Source organism: Microtus pennsylvanicus, chromosome 3, assembly GCF_037038515.1.
Source record: "Microtus pennsylvanicus isolate mMicPen1 chromosome 3, mMicPen1.hap1, whole genome shotgun sequence".
Lineage (NCBI taxonomy): Eukaryota > Metazoa > Chordata > Mammalia > Rodentia > Cricetidae > Microtus > Microtus pennsylvanicus.
This window is the reverse complement of record NC_134581.1, coordinates 145,613,943-145,626,489: the sequence shown is the minus strand read 5'-3', so window position 1 is coordinate 145,626,489 and position 12,547 is coordinate 145,613,943. Positions and strand designations below refer to the sequence as shown.

At 44.1% G+C, this 12,547-nt stretch overlaps 1 pseudogene; it reads right to left on the bottom strand.

The window, feature by feature from the left end:
• Positions 1 to 10,283: 10,283 nt before the first annotated feature.
• LOC142846905 (tyrosine-protein phosphatase non-receptor type 11 pseudogene) lies at positions 10,284 to 12,281 on the bottom strand (annotated as a pseudogene).
• Positions 12,282 to 12,547: the final 266 nt, after the last annotated feature.

The window sequence follows — 12,547 nt, the reverse complement described above, 5'->3', positions numbered from 1 at the left end:
TGAGCTTGAGGCCAGCCTGCTCTACATAGCAAGTCCAAAGCCCACTAGGGCTACATAATAAGACTCTGAAACAAAGAAAGGAAGTTAGAACCAGATGGACTTTATGATATAGACCTAAAACTCAGCATTTGGTAGGGGATAGCAGAAAGATCAAGAAATCAAGACCGTGCTCAGCTATATAGTGAGTTTGAGGACACTATGATTATATAAGATACTAACTGAAAAATAAAAGCAAAACTCTAAATCAAACAATACAAACCAAAAGCATCTCCTTGCCATATATGTGTCTCAAGGTATGGGGACCTACAGACAAGGGACACGCATACTTACAGACAGAAAGTCAATTCTTTTTCATTTTTACAAAGTGATCACAGTTTCCAACCTACCTCATGTTATCAGGTGGATATTGCAACAAGGCATGGAATGCTGGTGATATGGCAGGCCCAGTATCAACAGACTTACTGGTGTCATCTCAGTTCAACCTCTAACAATCCTGTAATATGGTTACTTTATTTTTTTCCATTGTACAGAATGGGGAACAGAGGCTCAAGGGAAATGAAATAACTCATAGATGACAGTGCTATGAACTGTAGGAGGGCAGGATTCAAATTCAGGTCTTCTTGGCTCTCAGCCCCACATGCTAAGTGTTTGGACTGCCCACTATACAGCCTCCAGCATGCGTTACTGCCTTGTTCCTCACTCTTTATGACTTCTCCCTGTTAGTGAATTAGTCGTGTGTTGACACTTCTAGTCTCAGTCTAGTGGGTTGTTTATTTAACTGATGGATGTTGCTCCCCATTTGAAGTATATACGAACATACCTTTATATTTATGAATATATATTATATAATATCAATATATTAGTGAATATGTATTTTATATATTTCTACTCTCCCTAAATAATTAAACAAATATTATTATTATTTCAAATACCTATCAGTAGAGTAGATCTTCACACATTCATTATATGAAAGTTTATTTTAAAATGTCAGAATAGAGGACTGGAGAGATGGCTCAGAGGTTAAGAGAATTGCCTGCTCTTCCAAAGGTCCTGAGTTCAATTCTCAGCAATCACATGGTGGCTCACAACCATCTGTAATGGGGTCTGGTGTTCTCTTCTGGCCGGCAGGCAGACACACAAATAGAATGTTGTATACATAATAAATAAATAAACAAACAAATAAATATTTTTAAATGTCAAAATAGAGAAATAAATGTTTATAATAATGAAAAATTATAGACAGCTCAAAACTGTCTGTAACTCCAATTCCAGAGGATCTGACAGTCTCACAGAGGCCTACATGAAGGCAAAACACCAATACATATAAAATAATAAAAAATAATTAAATTTTTGTAGGAGCCAGTGGGGACAGGAGCACCACAAGAAATCCCACAGAACTAACTAATCTGGGATCACAGTGGCTCACAGAGACTGAACCACCATCAAGAGAGCATGCATGGGACTGACCTAGGCCCTCTGTACACATGTTACAGTTGTGTAACTTGTGTTCTTGTGGGACTCCTAACAGTGGGTGCAGGGCCCGTCTCTGTTGCTTGATTTTGGGACCCATTCTTCCTACAGGATTGCTGCATCCATCCTTAATAGAAGAGGACATGCCTAATCTTGCCACTACTTGATAGAGTATGTCTGGCAGGTATCCATATGAAGTCCACCTTTTTCTGAGGAGTAAAAAGAGGAGGAGGAATGGATGGGGAGTGGGAGCAGTGGAGGTAGGAGGGAGTTACTGAGAAAAGAGGAGGGAGGGGAAATTTTGGTTGGGATGTAAAAATAAAAAATAATAAAAATAAACTCATGCCCAAAAAGGAGAATATCAATGGTTATCATACTTAAACTTGAGGTATTAAAAGAATGGCCCTCTAGGGACATTGGCACTTATTGTAATTTTCTTTTTATAATGTGTTTGCAGTTGTATAGAACTAGTTAAACAAAATTAGGCATAATTTTGATCAGATCTAATACATAATGTATTTGCCTTCTTCTTGGAATAGTTATATCATGTTTAGGCATTATTATGACCTGATATTCACCCACCTGAAATAAATAAGTGTAATTCTCAAAAGTGTTTGAGCTCTTGCTGCTCTTGCAGAAGGCTGAATTTCAGTTCCCAGCATCTATATGGCGGAACATAATAATTTGTAACTTCAGTTCTGTGAGATTCAATGCTCTCTCTGGCCTCCAAGAGTACCTACATTCATGTGCACACACAGCCCTTCCACCCACCAAAAACAAAACAAAAGACCACAGCATCTTGGGTCTGCTCCTTCTTGGTGTAGTCCATCTCTGTTTTTTACATCACTGCTTGTCTTAATCAGAGCACCTCGAGAATCCAATCCCCACTTCTTGTCTTCATGTATTTCATGTATACTCCCTCAGGTAACATGCTCTCACACACACACACAAATGAAAATAAATTTTGTGGTTGAGAAGATAGTATAAAAATTATAACAAATACTTATTAAAAAGCCCTAGGAAACCAAGGATGAAAGCCATTGTCATGGGAGTCTCCAGATATGCATTGCTAAAGTTCCCTGGCATCTTGCAGGTGAATGCTGAAACAGTGAAGTCCTGCATCTGCACATCAGGCTAAACAGGCAGCTATCATCAGTGAAATCCAGAACGGCATGAGCATTAATAGTAGGCATGTGATGCCGCTCTCCAACCTTATGACCTACAAAGTGCAATGAAGGGGAGGTTCCAAGATGCTGAATCTTGAAGTTCACTGTCCACATACCTGGGAGTGTCTATGGCATATAAACTGTACCACTGTGAGAATTGACCTGGACAGAATGTAAGGTGTCACCAATAAAAGCCAAATTGAAGTGACAGGGTCAGACATTCTAGTAAGTTCCCAGTGTGACAACTGTAACACAGCCAGTTGAAACATGGCTTTTGCCCATATCCTAAATCTTATCCCATAGGAAAACTTACCATCACCAAAAATCAAGATACCTATGGTGACCTAGGGTCTTAGTCCCTTAACCCATTTCCGGTGCTGCTTTCATAGCCATTTCCAGAGAGTATGGCTGAGGGTGTAGGTCAGTGGTAGACTGCCTGCCTAGCATAGATGGGGTTTGATCTTTATCAACACACAAACACACACACACACACACACACACACACACACACTACCTTGCTCTCTATTGGAAGTTTAGGGGAATCTAAATTTAGGGTGTCTGATTCTTGGTAAATATCACTCCCAGCATCAAAACATTATACCATGTGTGACAGTAGGAGCCCCGAGGACTGGGTGTTTTCAAGTGTATTCTAGTCTGATTTTTTTTAATGCATATACCACTTCACTGTACCTGACATGCAGGTTTTCTGTTTTTGCTGTTGCTGTGTACATGTAGGTGCATATTCATGTGGATACCCCTCCATGTATGTAGAGGCCAGATGTTAGTCAGTCTTGGGTGTTGTTCCTCATGAACCATTGGCCTTTTTATAATATCTTTATTAGCATATATTAATTATGAATAACATAAATTTCATTCTCATCTTTTATGTATGTATGTGACACGCTTTTGTAGTAGTGATCTTTCTTTACCTTCTGTTGTAGGAGCTGCGGTGCGCTGCGTTCCTGCCCAGCTCCGCACGGCTGGCTTTACCCGAAATAATTACACAGAAACTGTATTCTTTTAAATACCTCTTGGCCCATTATATCTAGCCTTTTTTCGGCTAACTCTCGCACCTGGACTAGCCCATTTCTTATAATCTATGTAGCCCATGAGCTGGCTTACCAGGAATGATCTTAACCTGCATCTGCCTGGAATGGGAGAATCATGGTGACTCCCTGACTCAGCTTCTTTCTCCCAGCCTTCTGTTCTGTTTACTCCACCCACCTAAGGGTGGGCCTATCAAATGGGCCTAGCAGTTTATTGCTTAACCAATGAAATCAACAGATTGATATATGACATTCCCACATCAACCTTCACTTATTCACTCACTCCTATTCATTCCCTCTCTCTTCCCAACTAGTCCTTCTGTTTTCATGTCTTTTATTTTTCTAGTAACATTTCAAAATGTTTTTCCATAGCATTTCAGTGAATGACATCAGGGCTGCTGTCAAGAACATGGGTGTGGAAGGGTTGTGTACAGGGACATGAGTACCTTACTAGTGTTTACACCATTGAAGACAATGCCTGACCATGCCCCCATCATGAAGCCCTGCCTTACATGATAAGATGTTGACAGGACAGGTCTTCTGAGGGTCTTGTGCATGTTTGGCACAATTGATAGGTAACACTCTCCATGTCCTTGGTAACTCTATTGCATCACTGACCATGAGGCTGCACTGATAACCATCAGCCTTTGTGGTACCATGAACAGCTGCTTGGTTGGTTTTGTTGATTCTGGTGTTGGGACATCTGCTACTTTGGTTTGGAACTTCTGAGAGTGGCTTGGGACCCACGCTTCTGGGCATCTCCCCTGATATGGGATGAAGTCCTGGGTATTATCAGGTTTGGCCTGGCCTTGATACAATTTATGATGTGGTATCCTCCTTTTTTTAATTTATTTATTAAAGATTTCTGCCTCCTCCCCACCACCGCCTCCCATTTCTTTCCCCCTCCCTCGATCAAGTCCCCCTCCCTCGTCATCCCTAAGAGCAATCAGGGTTCCCTGCCCTGTGGGAAGTCCAAGGACCACCCACCTCCATCCAGGTCTAGTAAGGTGAGCATCCAAACTGTCTAGGCTCCCACAAAGCCAGTACGTGCAGTAGGATCAAAAACCCATTGCCATTGTTCTTGAGTTCTCAGTAGTCCTCATTGTCCGCTATGTTCAACAAGTCTGGTTTTATCCCATGCTTTTTCGGACCCAGGCCAGCTTGGCAGTTTCTCAGGATTCGGGATCAACCTTTCCCTGGACCCAGCAATACCACTCTTGGGAATATACCCAAGAGAGGCCCTATCATACAACAAAAGTATATGCTCAACTATGTTCATAGCAGCATTGTTTGTAATAGCCAGAACCTGGAAACAACCTAGATGCCCTTCAATGAAAGAATGGATGAAGAAAGTATGGAATATATACATATTAGAGTACTACTCAGCAGTAAAAAACAAGGACTTCTTGAATTCTGCATACAAATGGACGGAAATAGAAAACACTATCCTGAGTGAGGTAAGCCAGACCCAAAAAGAGGAACATGGGATGTACTCACTCATATTTGGTTTCTACCCATAAATAAAGGACATTGAGCCTATAATTCTTGATCCTAGAGAAGCTAAATAAGGAGGTGAACCCAAAGAAAAACATATAGGCATCCTCCTGAATATTAACCTTCATCAGGCAATAAAAGGAGACTGAGACAGAGACCCACATTGGAGCACCAGACTGAAATCTCAAGGTCCAAATCAGGTGCAGAAGGAGAGAGAGCACGAGCAAGGAACTCAGGTCCGCGAGGGGTGCACACACACTGAGACAATGGGGATGTTCTATTGTGGTATCCTCCTTTTAAGGCCAAATTACATCCAACCAGAGAACCAGGTGTGAATCTTGATAAGATTATGAAAAAGATATTCCTATTACTACAAGGTTCCTTTATATTATTTTTCAGCAGACACGCCAATTGGCACCCCATGAAAATACCTTTTAAATGACAAACATTTTCCAAATTTCCATTTTTTGTCCTCTTGCTTGTTGTCTTAGTTCTGGGTTTCCATTGCTGTGAACAAACACAAAGACCATGGCAAGTCTTTAATTGTGATAGCTCACAGAGATTTAGTTCCTTATCATCATGGGGGGAACCTAGGAAGCATGCAGGCATATATGGTGCTAGAGAAGGAGCTGAGCATTCTCATGTCTTGACTCATAGGCAACAGGAATTGGTCTGAGAAATTGAGTGTAGCTTGAACATATATAACATATAATCCAAGAATAAGAATATAAAAATGTAGATTCCAAAAATAAGAACATAGAAGTAAAGAAATATAAAGTTATAAGCCTAGGAGAATGAGAGCGGACTGTCAGCAGCTTTCTCAGCAACTTAAGGATTAACTATTAACACGGGTTACTCCGCTTTATAACCCATAGCTCTACTTACAAAACTGAAGCATCTCTCTGCAAACTGGAAGACCAACACATCCACCCCCCCACACACACACCATTCTTGATTAACAATAACAACAGATATTAGCTGCGTTAAGTTTAAGAAGATAGGAATAAATAAGGACTGTCTCCTGGTAGTTGACTGGAAAAGTCAGTTGAGACAAACAAAAGCAGGGGCCACAGCAAGTGTCCCAAAGAGCAGAGCTATGGGGTCTCTGCTCTTGTCATCATGGGTTAATCCTTGACATTGCTTTCTGTGTTTGGCTGGAGTCAGCCCCCTCTTCACAGGAATCATAATAGACTCCCCTCATTCCAAGCCTTGATCTCTGTGTCCCCAATTCTGCCCCAGTTATTTTTTATTTATTTATTTATTTTACTGATTTTTATTGAGCTCTACATTTTCTCTGCTCCCTTCCCTGCCTCACTTCTCCTCCCTTCAGCCCTCCTCCAAGGTCCCCATGCTCCCAATTTACTCAGGAGATCTTGTCTTTTTATACTTTATACTTCCCATGTAGATTAGATCTATGTAAGTCTCTCTTAGAGTCTTCATTCTTGTCTAAGTTCTCTGGGGTTGTGGTTTGCAGGCTGGTTTTCTTTGCTTTATGTTTAAAAACCACCTATGAGTGAGTACATGCGATAATTGTCTTTCTGGGTCTGTTACCTCACTCAAAATAATGTTTTCTAGCTCCATCCATTTCTCTCCAAAATTCAAAATGTCATTATTTTTTTCTGCTGTGTAGTACTCCAGGTTTGGGTACACTCGGACCCGCTGGGCATTAGAGGGACGTTTTGAAGCCATGTACACTCAAACCACCCCTCGGCCAGAGATACTAAGTAGAACCTCTGGACTTACCTTGCATTCTGTATGCAAAGAACACACCCCTCCAGTCTCTATTCTAAGTGGTACTCCCTCCTGGCAGGTGGGGCCCTTAAAAACTCGCCTTTGAGTAGATGCAAGACAAGCCCCTTGAAGGTGCTGCTCTGGAGGTCAGATCTGCATAGAAAGCTGCAGTCCCTATGGTGGACAGGTGCCAGCGGCACAGGGACACATATAGAATTTCCACCAGGAAACCTGGTGAGCCTCCCAGTGTGGATCCTAGGAAACAAACTCAGATCTCCTGGAAGAGCAGCAAGTGCTCCTCAGACCCAATTTGTTTTGTTTTGTTTTGTTTGTGAAATAGGATTTCTGTGCAGCGCTGGGTGTCCCAGAACTCGCTCTGTAGACCAGGCTGGCCTCAAACTCAGAGATTCACCTGCCTCTGCCTCCCATGTGCTTTAAAAGGGGTGCACCAGCAACTGCCCTGCTTCTTGTTTTTCTTAACTACACTTTCTGTGTGTGGAGCATGTAGGGGTCAAAGACAACTTGGGAGAGTTGCTTCTTTCCTTACACGATAAGGGTCATGAGAATTGTACTCAGTAACACAGTGTTGACAGTGATCGTTTTGTGGTGTTGGGGTTTAGTCCTGAGGATGGAGCCCAGGCCCTCACATATGCTAAGCCATCACAAGAAGATGTTTGTTTTCTGATGGCAGGGATAGATCTTGGGCCCTCACAATGCCAAGTGAGCACCTTGCCACTGAGTGGTCCCAGCTTGGCAGTCTTGTTTGTAACCTCTGACAGGTTTGTTTACTGCCTAGTTTTATTAACATAGCCATGTCCTGAGGGTGACAGAGTCTTCGTGGAGACATTGTCCAAGATGTCTAGGCACTCAACTTTGTCATCCCTGCTGTTGAAGTCCCAGGACCTCACATCCCCGTCTTTGACTGAACCTATTTTCTAGCCAGCATGGCAGCACACATGTCATCCCAGCAATTGAGGGGCAGAAGCTTCTCCTGAACAGTGTGAAGTCAGCCTGTGCAACACAGTCAGGTGCTACCTCCGTGTCCAGCTACAGCCACAAGCCAAGCATGCAGACATCCCTAGTCCTGGGAGGAAAGCCACATGGTACACCAGAAACCCAGTGATACCCAAGCTGCTCCAATGGGGCAGCTGTGACTGAAGAGGAAAGGCTAGGAAGGCAGCAGCTGCTGCTGGTTTGCAGTGAGGAACAGGGCCCAGGAATGCTCAGAGACACTGAGGCCTAGGGGCAGAAAGACCCAGCAGCAGGCCAGTCTGTCTCAGCCTGAATTGACCATTTAAGGAGGAAGGAGCCCCGAGTTTTTAGCCCAAGCTGCTTGTGGCCCCATGACCTGGGCTGCTGTGGGTTTCTGGGTTCAGGAGAAGGGACATGTTGGGGTCCTGCTGTGATCAGAGGGTGCAGCAGAGCATCTGAAGGGCAGACAAGGAGCAAAGGAGAACAGACAAAGGTGGCAGAGATCTTTTAGTGCTTATATGAAGCAGAGCTGGGAAGTGAGGTACAGGTGAAGGGGAGCAGCAGGCCATGTCTGTAAAGCTGGGGCAGTCCAAGGGGAGAGGTCCCAGAACCCGGGGACCATCCTGGGGTTAAGCATGATGGGGCTGGAGGGTCTCCCAGAGGAGGGGGTTCTGTTCTTCCCAGGACAGTCTCCATCAGAGCCTGAAGTGCTGGGCCTAGGAGGTGAGGAAAAGGGGACAAGGGAGGGACTGTAGAGTGGTGGGAAAAGAGGGGCCATGGGTGAGGCTGTGATGTAGTTGGGTCTTGCTGGTCTATGCTGGGACAGGCTAGACAGTTACAGGAATGAATATTTTTTTCTTCTGCTGATTTAAAGAATAAAAAGGTGGGGAAAGCAAGATCTCAGCAGTCAACCAGACAAACTTTACTAGGGGTATACTGACTAGTTTTATGTGAACTTGACAGAAACTAGAATCATCACAGAGAAAGCAAGCCAGTGTGCAGCACCCTCTATGGCGTCTGCACCAGCTCCTGCTTTCCTGATGGCTCTGGTCCCACTGCCGCTCCACTCTCGTGCTTCCCGCTGTGCAGCTTTGGAACACGTGTCATTTTGTGAGACCAAAACCAGTTATTTTCTGGGACAAGTGGCTGATAGTGGCCATATTGGTACCTGGCCTTGCAGGTGCCTCTACTTGCCTCTGTCCTCCTGACTTATCCTTGACAAGCCAGCCTGGGACTACAGTACCTTAGCCCAGGGTAGACATGAATTTACTAACAGTCGCCGGGCGGTGGTGGTGCAAGCCTTTAATCCCAGCACTCGGGAGGCAGAGGCAGGCGGATCTCTGTGAGTTCGAGGCCAGCCTGGTCTACAAGAGCTAGTTCCAGGACAGGAACCAAAAGCTACGGAGAAATCCTGTCTCAAAAATCTCCCCAAAAAAAAAGAAAAAAAAGAATTTACTAACAGTCACCACATGAGCCTGACAGTAGACAATTGTTAACATGATATGACAATTAAACAGAATTGACAAGACATTGCTGCATGTTGGGTCACAATGAGCCCTTATCAGTCCTAAAGTGTCATAAACAAAGGACCCAATGGCCAGAGGAGGAATTGGAGCATCCCCCATTTCCCTTAGGCTCTGAAATTAGAAGCATGTCTACTAGATCTTCTTGAATCCCTGGATTGTCCAGACACCAGATACAAGATAAAACCAGAAACCTATCAATTGGTAAAAACAGTAATAATAAAGTTTACCAGAGACCAGAGACTGGGGTGCCCCCCCCCAGAACCAAGTTTGTGCTTCCCTGTATGGGTCACCAAAATGTTAGGTCCACAGGGGGTTGTACAAAAAAACCACTGAAGTCTAGTAAACCAGAAGCAAACTTTATTCCAGGAAAAAATAAAAATGAAAAAAATAAGTAAATAAATCTCCTTGAGAGCACAGCCAGAGATGGACTTGTAAGACTGTGGCAAAACCTGGTATCTGAACTCCTCCTTATAGTAAGAAGCAACAAGAATTAGGCAATAACAAAGGAATTTTTAAAATTTTGAGATGAAACTTAGATAATTGCTTTTCTTTACAATGTCCATTAACAGGGTTTCTTGAGTTAAACTAGTGTTTGTATTCAGTCCACTGTCTCTCTCTGGTACTTGTGGATAGTGTTTACCAACGCTCTGCATTCCCGATACTGCCACTTTCACATAGCAGGGAAGGCTATGGGACAATGTAAAACCCATATGTCAAAAGCCACGTACATCCCATCATTTAAAAGTTAACTCAGCTCACCTCAATTATGCTGGTCATGAGTGGCCAGGGGATTATCTTAGGGCTAACTCAATTTGTAGATGGATGATTTCTCCTGCAAATGGAGAATATAACTACCAAAACAGAATAGCACCTAACATCTACCTCGACTGTTTATACACATTTTCCATGGTCTTAAGCTTGACAACCACAGCATCAATCTTGGACATGATGCTGCCTATGGAGTGCTCCACACAGTCAACACGTCTTTCCAGTGCCTGGAACTCTTCATAGAAAACCCTGTTGGAGATACTGTCCCTCCTCTGGGAGCTATGCCCACTGTCGTCATTATCATCCTTCTTAGAGTCATCCAGGGTTCTTGGGAAACTTCTGATGCTCGTGGGACATGGTAATGATCTATGTTCCAAGCCCAGAACCTCCCTTACTTCTGCACTGAATGGTGTTTGAGTGCAATGTGGCATGAGGTTCTGGTCACTGGTTGTCTGGTTCACCAGGAAATTCTTACTGTTGATATATTTGTGTCCTTTCCTTTTGTTTTTATGTTTCTCCTTGATCCTGTGCTGCAGCCTCTGGATGTAATGCTGGACAGCCATGTAGATGAACCGGTACTGTGCCTCTTTCTGGACCATTCCTGGCCTCTGGGACCGCACCATCTGAATGGTTTTAGAAACATCGATGTCATGGTCAACACCTTTCTCTCTAATGATGTCAATAAGGATATCAATCACAATGAATGTTCCCGTCCTGCCAATTCCAGTATTGCAGTGAACTACAACAGGGCCTGCATCCATGATGCTCTCCTGCTTGTGGTGGACCTCCTGCAGGAAGTCCAGCACACCTCCAGGGTCACTGGGCACACCATGGTCGGGCCATGTCTGAAAGTGGTAATGCCAGACAGTTCTCTCCGTATTTCCTTGTCCAACCTTGGAGAGCTTGAGTTCTCTTAAGGTGTAGTTAGGAGCAGCACTTTCTTTGATGTTCCTAACACGTATGACCCCATAGTCTTTGAGTGCATACTCATCAGGCCAGTACTTGACACATTTGCTCTTCCCTCTCTCCACCTCCTTTGTGGTCATGCTGATGACTCGAGAGTTCTCCTGGAACACCATCCTCCAGAAATCATTCACCGTGTTCTGCAGGCAGCCTTGAGTGGCAATGTAGCTCTTTTTGGGTTTTGAATTGTGGCACTTGGCTTCAAATTCAGGCATGATGATGTTTGCATTGATGTAATCAGAAACGGGCTCATTGGGATCGCCATCGTGCAGGACAACCCTAGTGTGATCGAATGGCAAGATGTTTTTGTATCTACTTTTGTTTTTATTTTCTTGTCTCCGACCTTCTTTTTGGCTATAGAGAAATTTGTATTCCTGTTTCTGTAGTGTCTCAAATTCTTCCCAAAAGCCCTGTTTGACCATACCTGTGGTCTCAGCTACCTTGCTTAGCTCTCGAACCCTGCTTTCAATTTCAGCAGCATTAATACGAGTTGTGTTGAGAGGCTGCTTGAGCTGCAGGACTATGCCAAGTGTCGCCACAATGGGGTTCTTCTTGTAATGCTCCACTAGGTCTCTCAAAGAGTCAAAATACTCTCCTCCACCAACATCATATTTCCGTTCCTGACATCGGATCATAACGTGGCTCACTTTGGACTTGCCATCATTGCTCTTCCATTTGTCATCACCTGTGACGACAGAGAGAACAAAGTCTCCAGGGTATCTCTGGCTCCCTCGAACAAGAAAGCTGCCATGCTTACCCTTCTCCATTAGCAGTTTCTCTGCTTCTTTACCAGACAAGGGACCATGGAACCACCTTTCAGAGGTTGGGTCTGCACAATTCAGTGGGTACTTGAGCTCAACAACATCTCCATTCTTTTCTTTTAGCTGCTCGTGATGTTCCATGTAGTACTGGAGTAGTTCTGCCAAGGTGGCAAACTTCTTCCCACCATAGAGGTCATAGTAGTCCCCAGTGTTCTGAACCTTGATGTGATAGACCGCTCCATTTCTTCTAACAGACACAGTAAAATCTCCAGGGTTACTCTCACTAGGCCTTGTCAAAAAGCTGCCATCAACTCCTCTGGTTAGAAGGAGATTCTCAGCCTCCACACCAGTGATGTTGGGGTGAAACCCTCTCTGAGATGCCATGTTCCCCTTGGCTCCTGCTCCACATAGACCTGCTGCTTGCTCAGGCTCCTTGGGACACTGTCACATGTGTGTTGGAGGGGCTAAGCAAAGACCCACTGAGGAGTAAACACATGTGCAGGGCAGGTAGAACTGGCCCACTCTACATGCAAAATCCCCCACCAGACCTGGATCCTGGATACTGGCTGTGCCCCACTAGGGTCACTCTGCTTCAGTCCTGGGCTTTGGCTCCTGCTCTGGTCTCACCACCGTGTCCACCTTAGGCAGAC